Source organism: Crocuta crocuta, unplaced genomic scaffold (assembly GCF_008692635.1).
Source record: "Crocuta crocuta isolate KB4526 unplaced genomic scaffold, BGI_CrCroc_1.0 scaffold113, whole genome shotgun sequence".
Lineage (NCBI taxonomy): Eukaryota > Metazoa > Chordata > Mammalia > Carnivora > Hyaenidae > Crocuta > Crocuta crocuta.
In genome coordinates this window covers 9,286,063-9,299,671 of record NW_027530368.1, presented here as the reverse complement: position 1 = coordinate 9,299,671, position 13,609 = coordinate 9,286,063, and the positions used below count along the sequence as shown (strand labels likewise).

Sequence of the window (13,609 nt, the reverse complement as noted above, 5' to 3'; positions counted from 1 at the left end):
GGTGCTTTAAAAACTTTTTCACATTTAATCCGACAATAACCTGAGAGACTGACAAACATTACCGTGACTATTTCACAAATGAAGAAATCAAGGCAGATGGGCTCAGAGAGTTTCAATAACTTGCCCACGGCCACACGATTAACTAGTGGGGGAGGAGGATTTGAACTAGATCACCTGGATTGACAACCAGGCTCTTTCCATCAAGCCACGCTGCCTCTTGGTTGATAGGATTTTCATCTACTCAGGTTTGGAAGCTGGACATTAGTGAGGTGTTCTTGATTGCCCTCTCTCCTTCACCCACATGTGAATATGGCTTACTGACACCACCTCCTAATTGACACTGGAACTTGTCCTTTCCTCTTTCCCACTGTCATCATCTTACTATGGCCTTTCCTGTCTCTCCTATGAAATACTGCAAGAGCCCCCTAACAGGGTCCCTGTCTGTCTGGCACTCTACCCCAGTGAAGAGAGGTCCTAGTTTTAAAATCTAAATCTGAAAAGGCACAACCCTTCCAGAGGACATTTGCGGACATGTATCAAGAGCCTTAACAATGTCTATACCCTTTCAATCAGTAATTCTATTTCTGTGAATCTACCTACAGAAAAGAATCTGTGTGAATAGAAAAAGCTAAATGCACAAATGATGAGGTTTTGCAATGGGGGGGGGAATTAGAAGCTGATCTCAAGAAAGAATTCTTGAGACGTCTTTGGTGCAAAAATGGTGATTCTATTAAAGCATGGGGCCAGGACCCATGGGCAGAAAGCTGCGCTGGGCGTCGGGAAGAATGACTGGTTATATACTATGGAGTTGGGGGAGGTAAAGGCAAAAGGGAGGCCCCCAGAAAGACTTTCAGGTGCTAAGGAGGACTCAGAAGATGCCAGGGGCCTTGCCATTGTCAAGCTAAGGTAGTTTTCCCTCTAGTAAGGCATTAACATTGCGACACTTGGGGCTTCCTGGAGAAAAGATACGCTCTGTGCTTGCCTGAGTATTTGTCAGTGGGCTGCAGCTTGTAAGGAAATTCAACTTTACCTGCTATTTCCTTTTTGCCTTTGTTCCCCACATCACTATGGAGAGGACAATGATTTTGGGGGCTCCTAGAAACTGAGTCTACAGGTTTTTGGAGGTTAGGCTATTGATAAGATTGCCTTTTTCTTGTAATTTAGTAAAATGTTTGTAAACTGATGGTGACTCACGTCTTGCATGACTGTGATCTCTATCAGTTAACCATTTGTTTTCTTTCCTTTCCTTTGTCCTTCGGCAGCCAGGAATACCTGAGGAATATCACATATATTCCCCCTGGGGGTGGGGTGGGGTAGAGTGCCATGTCAGCTTGCCTTATGCTCCCTCATCACAAAGACTGTGAGGGTGATGAGGTTTTAGGGGTGATAGTGGGGTTCATGGGGTCTGGAGCCAATGGCCAAAGAAAGAATTCTTGAAGACGTCTTTGGTGCAAAAAGGTGATTTTATTGAAGCACCGGGACAGGACCCGGAGGCAGGAAGAGCTGCCCCAGACAGGTGAGGAGAGACTGGTTTTATACTATGGGGTTGGGGGAGGTACAGTCCAGGCAAGTTTCCAGTGAGATTTCCATATGCTAAAGAAGACTCACAGGATACTGGAGGTCTCGCTATTGTCAAGCTAAGGTTGTTTTTCCGTCTAGCAAAGCATTCACATTAAGACAGTATGGAGCTCCTGGAGAAACATTTTACTCTGCCAGCCTCAAGTATTTGTCAATGGGCTGCAGGTTATAAGGAAATTTAGTTCTATCTGCCATTTCCTTCTGCCTTCATTTCCCACATCAGGGGCAGTATTATTGTGGTATGCTCATCCTCTACAACTTTAAAAAAAATTTTTTTTATATAGTTTATTTTTGAGGCAGAGAGAGAGAGAGACAGAGCATGAGTGGGGGAGGGGCAGAGAGAGAGGGAGACACAGAATCCGAAACAGGCTCCAGGCTCTGAGCTGTCAGCACAGAGCTCGATGCAGGACTCAAACCCATGAACCATGAGATCTGATCTGAGCCGAAGTCAGACGCTTAACCGACTGAGCCACCTAGGCGCCCCAGTTCTCTACAACTTTTTAAAAGCTCCATTACAGAGTACATTGTCTAAATTAGTTCATTTCAGGGCGTCTGGGTGGCTCATTTGGTTAAGTATCCAACTTTTGGTTGGTTCAGGTCGTGATCTTTAGGTTCGGGGGTTTAAGCCCGCTTGGGATTCTCTTTCATACTCTCTTCCCCTCTCCTTCTCTGCCCCTCCCCCACGCTCTCTCTTCTCTCTCAAAAATAAATAAACTTTAAAACATAGTTCATTTCAACCCCAAACCAACAGGAAATTGTGCCCCAGGCCATCCTGGGGAGGTCCTTGGAAGCCCCTGAAGTGTAAGTCAGCATCCTTTGTCACTGTGGAGGCCACCACTGTCTCAGTTTGCCTGGTTCCCTCAGGTCTACTATCTCACTAGCTTACATGCCACCCTTGGGGACACATGGATATTTGGTGGGGCTATTCCTTGCTGTTCCTTTCCAAGGTTTGGCCACCTCCCGGGGGTGTTGTCTGGGAGACTTGCACTGGACCCTGGATGCCTCCCCCAGCCTGAGGACCTCTTGCCTGGGGAAGGTTCACCAATTCCTGCCTGTTCAGGTCTCCCTCAGAGCCACTCCCTGTCTCCTCCCCTGCTGGTCACCAAACCACCTCCAGGGGTTTAGGCTTTGGAAAACAAAGCCAGGAAGGGAAGTGTTTTGTAGGCAACTTCTTTCAGCTCAACCACAAATCTCCCTGGAGGAAAGGAAATACAAAGCTCGCTACTTGCTTGAGGAGGAAGGAAGCAAAATAGGGGCAAATCCCACATTAGTATCTTAAAAATTTATCCTACCTTGAGAAGCTGGACCAGGCAATGTCAAAGGTTGAATATTAACCATGAAGTCTGTGGGCTGCGCGGAGATGCTAATGTAGTCTGGGCATTAACTCATTCAGCCCACTCATTTATTCCAGATGCAAATTTCTGAAGTTTTGGTGAAGATGGTTGAAAGAACAGATATTTTCACAACCACTGCACTTGACTTATGTAACTTTCCGGTCTCTTCCATGCCTATGGAAATCTCTCTCCTGCCTGTAGCTTTCATTCTCTCAGCCCTATGACCGACTACCCCATGTTCATCTCCTGCCTTGCTTCTAAACCTTGACTCTGTGTCTCCAGCTGACAGAGAAAAGCACGCTTCCTGTCACTTCATGTCCCAAACCAACCTTGCTGTCGCCTCCCTGAGCCAGCTTCCTCTGCACATGCCTGATTCCTGCCCATGAGACGGGAGTGTATAGGCCAAGCAGCGTTCCTCTCTACACTGTCCTCTTCTGGAAGCCTCTAAATGGCTCCCAAAGGTCCTCATTTTGGGCCTTCTCTGCAGAAGTTGTTCTGTCTGGTACCATCTCAAAGGCAAATGAATGGACTGGAGGGACACCCGTCACAAGAGCATCCGGGCTAGTGGCCAATCTGGACCCTCTCAGCGTGGAGTGAAAATGCTGGCCAGCTAGAACATCCTTTATTACATGATGCCCAATAACTCCTATCATCTCTCTGGGGGCTTCAAGGAGATGCAGACAGAGGGAGTTGAGATGGCAGGAGAGTAAAAGTGGAGACGGAGATAGTAGTTACCTTAGTGAGTACTCATGCATTTAAATTAGGGCATCAGGACCTCTGTAGACGTTCTTTCTCCTATAGCAGGTGAACTTTCCAGACAGCTGGGGAGTAGAGAAGATGTAGATGTTTGCTCTCTCTCCTCCCTCTCTTCCTCCCATCCTTTTTCTTTTCCTTTCACCTTTTCTTTCCCCTTTCCCTCCCCTCCTCTTCTTCTTCTCTGGCCTACCCAGCATCTGAATAACCCCCGGTCTGAAGGGACTCCCCTATTGCCTGAGCTCTGGGAGAACACAGGTCAGAGTACCCGCTCTGGAAGCTGACGTTGTTGGGTACTTTCTGCCCCGCACCCCGGAAGCTGGAATTTGGGCACATGCGGATCCTGCTACTGAATCAGACACTCGGAATCAGTTGAGGAATAATTGCAGCCACATCAAATGTCAACAGTGGCAGTATTGAGAGAGAATACAGCAGCCTTGGTGCCGACTGTCCCAGTAGTGAGAAAAACTGCAGATCTCCAGGAACCGTGAAAGGGTACAAGGGATATACCCTTCATGTAGCGAACTCGCCATCTATTGCTGTGAAACCAAGGACCCCAAAACACAGCAGGGTCGAGGAACACACACTTATTGCGCCGCAGCTTCTGTGGCTCAGGAACCCAGGCCCACGCTGGCTCAGGGCCTCCCGTGGGCTGCAGTCTGGGTGTTCACGGGGTTGTGGTCTCATGTGGAGGTAGCTCTTGGGGAGGACATCTGCTTCTAAGCGCGCTCCCGCGGTGGGTGGCAGGATTCAGAGCCCCACAGGCTGTTAGACTGAGGGTCTCCGTTCCTCCCTAGCTATTGGCTCAGTTCCTTGTCACGTGGCCCCCTCCTTCATGCGGAAGTTCACAGCAGCAGGCTTCCATCTGAGCCAGTCAGTGAGGGAGACAGAAAGTCCAAGATGGAAGCCACACAAGTGACATCCCATCATCTCTAGCACATGCCGTTTGCTAGAAGCCAGTCACTAATCTAGCTCACACTCAAGGGAAAGGGATTACACAAGGGTATGAATGGTAGGAGGGAAGGGCGGGGCTCACTGAGGGCCATCTCAGAAGCTGCAAACCACAGATTCATGGATTGTTGACATTTTGCCGCATTTGCTCCTTCTCCCCTTTATGTAGCCATAGCTACAGATACAGATGTACAATTGACCTATGAATAAGGTGGGGCTTAGGAACGCCAATCCCCAGCCCCACCCGACAGTTGAAAATCCATGTTTAACTTTTTTTTCTTGATTTTAAGGAATCCCTACACCCAACATGGGGTTCGAACTTATAACCCCAAGATCTGGAGTTGCATGCTCTATCAACTGAGCCTGCCAGGTGCACCTCCACCTATAACTTTGACTCCCCCAAAACTTAACTAATAGCCTACTGTTGATCAGAAGCCTTAAAGATAACATAAACAGTCGATTAACATATATTTTGTATGTTACCTATATTTTATATGGTATTATTAAAATAAAGTAAGCTAGAGACAAGAATGTTATTTAAGACAGTATTTATAGTACTGTATCAAAAAAAGTCTACGTGTGTAAACAGATGCATGCATTTCAAACCTGTCCAAAGATCAACTGTAGATATGTATGTGTGTGTGTGTACGTGTATACATGTATACATACATATTCACATACACACATACCTACTTTTTGGTAAAACAGCCAAAAATAAGTTACAGTTATCAAGACATTACACCTCTGATTACTTCAGCATGCATCTCCTAGGAATGAGGACGTTTTCCATAACCACAACATTCCACACTATTTAACATTAGTGCTACAATATGTGGGATAAGCCCAAACTCACCTCTCCCCAAATTTCCCTGAAATATTTTTTAAAGCTCTTTTTTCTTCCTCCTGTCCCAGTATGCAGCCAAGGTCCTGATATTGTTTTTGATTGTTTTATCTATGTCTGTTTGGTCCCTTTTCATCTAAAACAGTGTTCCCCAACAGCATCTGTTTCTAGTTTCTCATTCTGTTGACATTTTTGGCACGCCCAGGAGAATTGTTTTGTAGAATGCCCCATATTCTGCAGATGATTATCTCCTGGTGGGTTTTCTTTTTAAATGTATTTATTTTGAGGGATAGACAAGAGAGGGTGTGTGTGTGTACACGCACATGCGCAAGCGGGGGAGGGGCAGAGAGCAAGGGAGAGAGAGAATCCTAAGCAGGGACTGTGAGATCACGACCTGAGCTGAAATCAGAGTCAGGTGTTCAACCCACTGAGCCACCCAGGCGCTCCTGCTGATGGTGGTGTTTAACTTCTCCCTGTGTCCACTGCGGCTTTTGTGAGCAGGAAGTTAGGTTAAACAATTCTGGAAAGAATACTTACGTGGCCCATGTCTGGTAGAACCACTATCAGTGATGTTCAATGACTGCCTGATTTCTCTTTTATAAATGCCTAACTTCACTGCTGTCATTAGTCATCTGTGGGTTGGAACTGGGAGTCTGTGCTCCCCAGCAACCTTCCTCCCAGCCCATTAGCATCCAGGAGTAACCCTTGACTCGCTTAATTACTACGTTTGGGGTTGCAAATGCTGAGTGTCTAATCTATCATTCCTTCTATAGGTGTCACTCTGTAAGGGTGAACTTTGCTTTTGTTCCCTCTTTTTCTCATGCTTGGTTTCTTCGCTTTAGAATCATGATGAATTCATGTTTAAAAAATTATTTCATTATAATCAATTAGCATTATTTCTTTTGATGTGAAAATTGTCCCAAATTTGGCCAGTGAGAAACCCTTTCAGGTTGACTCTGGTATCCTTATGGGGTTTTTTCTTTTAAAGCTTTACTGGGATAGAACACACCTTCTGTACAATTCACTCATTTAGAGCATACAATTCCATGATCTTTAGTGTATTCAGAGTTGTGCAAACATCAGCAAAATCAATTTTTATTTATGTATTTATTTATTTATATTTTGAGAGAGAGAGAAAGAGAGAGAATCTTAAGCAGGCTCCATGCTCAGCTTAGAGACTTATGTGGGGCTCAGTCTCAGGTGAGGTCATGACCTGAGCTGAAATCAAGAGTCCGATGCTCAACTGACTGAGCCATCCAGCTGCCCTGTCAAAATCAATTTTAGAACATGTCATCACCCACCCCCCCCAAAAAACCCTATTACCCATTTAGTGGTCCCTTTCCATTCCCCCGACTCCCTCTGGCCTAAGCAACTATCAATCCATTCTCTGTCCCTATCAATGGGTTCACATAGTATATCTGTCATGAATGGCTTCTTTCACTTAGAATTATGTTTGTTTTCAAGGTTCATCCATATTGTGTCAGCTTGCATCAGTACTTCTTTCCTTGTTATTGCCAGACAACGTTCCATCTTATGGATAGGCCACATTTCATGCATCTCTTCATCGGCTGATAGATATTACAGTTGTTCCCACTTTGGGACTATTATAAACAATTCTGCTAGGAATATTCATGTACTGGTATTTGTGTGAACTCCCATTTTAATCTTAGGATATACGTAGGAGTAGAATTGCTGGGTCATATGGTAAGTCTATGTTTAACCTTTTGAAGAGCTGCCAGGCTTTTCCAAAGTGTTCAAGTGGCTGCCACACGTTACCTTCCTAGTAGCAGTGTATGGGGACTCCCATTTCTCCGTATCCTCACCAACACCTGTCATTACCTGTCTTTTTGATGATAGCCATCCTGGTGGATGTGAAATGATGTCTCATTTTGGTTTTGATATGTATTTCCCTCAGGCAAATGATATTGAATCCATTTTTGCCCTGGTACCTTCGGTCCCTTTCAAAAGTTCATGTCTTATTTCCAGAAAATGTCCTTGTATTATAGCTTTGTTTTACTGTTAGGTTTTTCTTTGGGGGGACCCTGATGGTACATATGTTGGCTCTTTGTGTGTCTTCCGTGTTTCTCACTTTTTCTCTGATATTTTTACTTCCTTTCCAAATTTACTCTTGGTTCTCCTGACGGTTGAAATTTATTTCCTCACTGTCCTTTTTTGAATTCTTTGTCTACTCTATTTTCCCTTAGACACCATATAATTTAGTTTTCATATCTCAAGGTTGTGTTTTTCTTTCCTGAGTTCAGTCAGCCCTCATTTTGCCACTTACTATTTTGAGCTTTTCAGTATCTGATTTTTAAATATTCCTTACAGCTGCTTTTGCTCCCTAAATGATATTTAATTCATGTTAAGAGAACTCTGCTGCAGTTTTCCTCTGCATTTTGGTTGTATTTGCATTAGCTAAAAAGGTTTGCTTATTATTGTTCTGTAGTTACCTTATATGGATGTCAGTTGCCATTTCTGTTTATTCCAAAAGTCTTGGATCCTCCTAAACCAGAAATAACAGGTGTTTCAACTGAGGGGAGACAGCAGTGCAGGAGATCTAAGTAATAGGTCAAGGTAGGAGCCAGAGCTCAGAAGGAAGCAAGTAAGGATGATTTCTTAGGAAGGACAACTCTGGGGAAAATGGTAATCGTAGATGACTGAGCATTTTAAAACAAAGTGCTGGTAGAAATATGACACATTTAGTGGAAAAAGTAAGGACAGATACAATGAAATCTGTGCAGGTAAAAAATAAAATTCTTCAGCTCCAGGAAAAACAGAAAGCTCTAAGAGAAAGGAAACATACCATTGTATAGAACTCATTAGTAAACAATATTCACCAGGTCATAATGATATAAATACTGTCTATTGACTTAAATTATGAAACCTGTATTATAGCAAATATAAGGTGGATGAGAGAAAATAGGAAAGGGGCTATAACAGGGCTAAATCCTCATCAAACGCAGTAAAAAGTCAGCAGATCAGATCCCATATTCATAAATCAAAAATAACAGTGCAAGTACATTATTTGAAAATATGTAAATAACATAAGATAAAGGTAAAAATTTGAACATGAAAGCCTCTAATAAAAGAGATTATGGGGACTGAATGGGTCATAGACTCCTTTGTCTTATGAGTCTTTTAGCGCTACTGACTTTTTTTTTAAGTTTATTTATTTATTTTGAGAAAGAGAGAGAAAGCAAGCCAGGGAAGGGCAGAGAGAGAGAATATTCCAAGCAGGCTCCGCACTGTCAGTGCAGAGCCCAACACGGGGCTCGAACTCACAAACCAGGAGATCATAACCTGAGCCAAAACCAATAGTCAGAGGCTTAACCGAGTACTACATGATTAAAAAAAAAAAAAAAAAAAAAGAATATGTGTACATATTACTTTAATAACATAAAAGTTTAATTTTAAAAAAGATGAGTTGACCTGCCAGCTGGGAGATAGTACCCTGAGAGTTTATAGGTTTGTCCCTCTGGGTGACGTACACACTCTGAGCCAAGGGCCGCTTGGTTTCCCAAGTTTCCCCCACAGGAGGCAGGTGTCCGTGAACCAGATGTCAATGAACTAGCTGGTGAAAGTAGGTGTGGCACCTCTCAAATTATACCTAATGATTCTCCTCCGAAATGTATGCTTCCCTTTCCTCCACATGAGTTGGTTTAGATATTTAAGTGCAATAATCACACCAGAGCCTACAACAGTGGTTCCTACTGACTGGAAGCTGAGATTGATATGGTCCTCTCTGCCACTACAGTGTTGACTACTGACCTGTCCTGACCGGCAAGGGGACAGAGGCAGGAAAAGTATGACTGGAGCCCAGGACATCTCCTAGGACACCTCATCACTCCCGTGCCAGAGATACCCGCTAATGGAAAGGTACTGCACCACATGCAGGCAGGCCCACCAGGGCAGACTCCTCGGGAAAGAAGATTTGGTTCACCGCATCAGGTAAAGAATCCTGGCCAGCTTGAAGGTAAGGGGAACCTGGAATGGGTAATGGACATGGGAAATCATCAATGTCAATAAAGCCTTATGATGAGTTGCAAAAATGAGGATTGTAGCCTTTAGTGGTGTTTCCTTTCTTGCTGTGTCATGTACAAATGTAGATTTTTTTTTTAACCTATGGTCCTTTACTTTCATCTCCTTTCATTATTGTGTTTAACGTATATTGGTGATGGTTAGTTTTTAATTTTAGTTTACATACTACAACACTGAGATAGGGTGACAATGAAAGTTAGGGGAAGAACAGACGTTCAGCCACAGATGTGGACTTGGGGGCAGGGAGCCAAGGCTGTGCTGCTCCAGCACTCTGGTGAGGGTGCGTGCTTGCACTTTTAATGCCACCGTGAATTGATTTTCAATTCTTGTGGTAATAGTTATTCACTCAAGTTTCAGTTTTGGGCAGGACCATTGGCTTCTCTACTCTAGGTCATGCGGCAGTGTTCTAGCTACCAATAGGCAAGGAGAGTTCTGGTTTCTCTTGCGGCTTCTACTAGACCCACTGGCTTCTAGTGTGGGAGGAGAGGCCCAAACTCCTTCCAAGACCAAGAGTAGGGGAGGCTCCCTCCACATTGGATATTCAGATGCTGGGTAGCCAACAGGAGCTTCATGACAATCCATCCTTAAGTCTGCCCGATGCAACCATCTCTCCTACAACAACAAAAAAGGCACTCATCTGCTCCTCCGAAGAGGATAGCTCAGTCTCATGAATTATTTTATCTGCCCCCAAGTCCACATCTGTAGGTGATGATCCATTCTTTCCCTAACTTTCAGGGGATTTCAGGTGGTTCCTCAAAGGAAAGATTACTTGTCAGGCAAAAACCAAAGATGCTGAACAGAAAATTACAAAATGTCAGAGCTGAAAAAACCTTGGGAGTCATCCATTCTATCCCCTCTTATTGATGAGAAAACCATACAGGGTAGAAAATGATAAAGGCCGTGGGAAAGGTATACACCAAATGCTGCAAAGTTCAAAGGAGGGACAGTGCAGGTCTGGTTGAGATTAAGGGTGGGCTTGATGAAGGGAGGGAGACTTAAGCTCGGACCTGACACACAGTGGGTGGAATATACTGGTCTTTTGCTAAACTCTGAAGTCCTTTTCTGCTCATAGTCTGCTTCTCTTAAATCCCTCCACCTATAACTTCCTTGGCTTTTTGAGATCTTATTTATTTGGCCTTTCCCCCCTTCGCCTCCCTCACATTCCCTTCATTTTGATTTTGGTGTCCTTGACCTGGTTGCCTGTTTGGACTTGGCCCTGTTCTCTTTCCAGCTGCATGTCTTGGCTGGAAAAGACCCGAGTCTCAGTCCCTAGGGTTAGGGGACTCCCCCAGAGGTCTTAGGTGACTCAGAGAAGACCAAGGGTCACAAATGCAAATGCCTTCTGGTTTCAAGCAGGTAACAAATGTGTGAAGTGGCTGACTGTCTAATACACAAGTGGTGCTCATGGGGTTTAAATTTTTATTAAAAGCCAAAAGCAAATAAAATTAACGTGCTGCCCAAACAAAACCATCTGTGGGCAAGTTTCTACTTTTGCTGACTCCTGGTTCAGACAAAACCTGTAGCTATCAGGGCAGGTTCAGAAAAACCCAACAAGTCTTTGTCCTAAACTGCCTGCGGCCCAGGAGCTCCACGATAAGGAATTTATTAGGCTGTCCACAGCCGAGGTTCAGACATTTACAGACCTGTTTTATAAACTAGTGATGCTTTCAATGTAAGCCGTATTACCGAAAGTGCTGCTGAAGCAAAAGGATCAGAAAGGAGGAACAAGTCTATGGGTTACAATATGACCCCCTTCCCTACCCCACGGTGGTAGTTCCTCTATGCCCCAAGATTCCGCTGGGCAGTAGACGCTGAAGAGCTGGGTCGTCTAGGTGTCCCTGCTGACGGGGGTGATGGTGGAAAGGGCCACGCATCATAGCCTTCCACAGGCTCTCCCTTCCCCTCGGACTGCATCACCCATTTCCCATCAGACCTGTCTGCTCCCAGAGCCTCTAAGTGTCTCCCGGCTCATTATCCACACCCTTCCCATCCTTTCCGAGCCTGTGTAAGTCCCACCTCACTGCTGAGGCTGTCCCCATCCACTCGTCCTGGAGACCGCACCCCTCCCCCCCAACCTCCACGCTTGTGCCGGGTGGCACCTGTTTGGGCCTCGGTCACACGCCTGCGTGTTCAGATACGAATGCGAACACGCGCGGTAAAAGACCATGAGACCGCCTCCCGTGAGACCGCGCGGCGACGCTCCTGACACAGCCGCGTGCCCTGCGCAAAATGAATGAAGACGTGACTCAGGGTTCAACCTACACGCAGGGAAAGAGAGCCCTTCCACACAGCTCGGTGACAACACGCCCTCGCAACACCCGGCTCGCCCAAAACAGGCGAAGCTGACCCGTGAGCGCGGAAGGCGAGGGAAGAAGGTTGGTCCAAGAAGACTAGGCCTCCCATAGGCCAGGACGGCACGAGGGGCGGGCTCTTTTGCGAACGGGTCGTTTATTGATTGAGCCTCAAGCCTTAGGGCTGGGATTGGCCGCGCCGCGCCAAAGGATGGCTCCGCGCGGAGAAGGGGCGGNTGGCTGGCCCCCCAGGCCGGGTCAGGGCGTCCGAAGCGCTTGAGGCGAGGTAGGCAGCTTCCGGCACGGAGGTCGGGGTTCTACAGCTCCCGCCCGCCCCGGTCCCCTCTGCCCAGCGGTGGCTCCTGCTCTGCGAGGCCGGGCCGGGCGCGTCGCCGGGCTCCGCGTCCCCCGCCGGGAAGGGCACAAAGGCCCCCTGGGGGCAGNGAGCCGAGGGGGCGCGCGTGTCCACGTATCCTCCGGTCCGAGCAGCTGCGCGTCTGGTCGGCCCCTGGCAAACTCACTTTCCCTCGCGGCCTCTCCCGGGCGTAGCTGAATACCCTGTGCGCCCGCCGGGGCCGGGGAGTAAAGGGCTTGCGCTGCTCCCGGTCGGGGCTGACGCAGAGACCCTCTCTCACTGGCTCAGGGCCCTTCCCACGGGAAAGATGGAGACGAACGACGCTTTCTTGGTGCCGTGAATGCAGCAGCTCCCNGCCTAGAAGGGCTACCCTTTTCAGCTGTCATCACTAGAACTGTTCTCAGCAGCTTGGGGGACACATGCTCAGGTCCTTCATAATTATTTGGTTGGATTCTGTGTATTGTTTGTATTAAAAATGAGCGGAAACCTGCCAGTGCGGGAGCAGATTGGAAATTATTTGAGGGATGGGGAGTGAGGCCTGAAAGCTCCCAGATCTAGGGTGGGAAGGATGTTGTTAAAATGCCAGGTGAAATGTACTAGATTAGGTTGCCTAGGGTTTGGTTAAAAGAAGTAGAGGTCACCACTTGTAATCCTTTTTTCCCATCACCTGGGTCAGTTCTAGGCCACTCAGTACTGAAGAGAGCCAAGAACTCCGTTTCACCTCTTCTGAAAAGGTTTTAAAGCTTTTCCCCACCCCACAGCTAATAATCACTTGTTCCTTTAGGCTACCTTCTGTTGCCTCTGTTTTTACAAGCATCAAGTTGTGTGGTTTCCTCAGCTCCTAGCACAGCGCTTGGAACAGAAAAGGCACTCAGTGATTGAAGCCAAAAGAAAACAGAAAGACAGTGTAGCCAAAAGTTGACAAAAGAAAAATTTTCATTTCTTTAATTTGTTGGACCAGTTATATTATTGGTTAGGGAAGCTGTTGATTTCTGGCTCTCTTAAGTCAAATCAGGCTTTATCTGCTAAATTACTATGGATACGTTATTTAACTTCTTTGTGCCTTAGCTTCCTTATCTGTAAGATGGGAGTTATAATGGTATATACTCCTTGGGTTCTGAGGATTAAATAAGATATGGACATTGGGGTGCCTAGGTGGCTCAGTCGGTTGAACATCTGACTCTTGGCTACTTCTCAGGTCACGATCCCAGGGTCCAGGGATCAAACTGTGCCTAGGGCTCAACAATGAGTGTGGAGCCTGCTTAAGATTCTCTCTTTCCCTCCGCCCCTCCCAGGCTCCCTTGCTCGCTCTCTCTCCCTCTCTCAAAAAATAATACAAAAAAAAAAAAATATTCATGGCTCAAAGAAAATGTTCAGGAGCTGTTGGCAGTTGTTAGGATAAAAATAAACAGATACTTGAATAGATTTACTAGTATTAAGTATCTGTGTAGTACTTGACCCTTCAGAG

At 46.1% G+C, this 13,609-nt stretch overlaps 1 protein-coding gene across 6 annotated transcripts in view; it reads left to right on the top strand.

Moving 5' to 3' along the window:
• Window positions 1-12,014: 12,014 nt before the first annotated feature.
• Window positions 12,015-13,609, top strand: part of CEP68 (centrosomal protein 68) — a 37,371-nt gene continuing 35,776 nt past the window's right edge. For all 6 annotated transcript variants that reach the window (XM_077766416.1, XM_077766413.1, XM_077766415.1 and 3 more), the window contains exon 1: window positions 12,015-12,072. The gene's annotated coding sequence lies outside the window, so the exon portion shown is untranslated. The remainder of the gene's footprint in view (window positions 12,073-13,609) is intronic.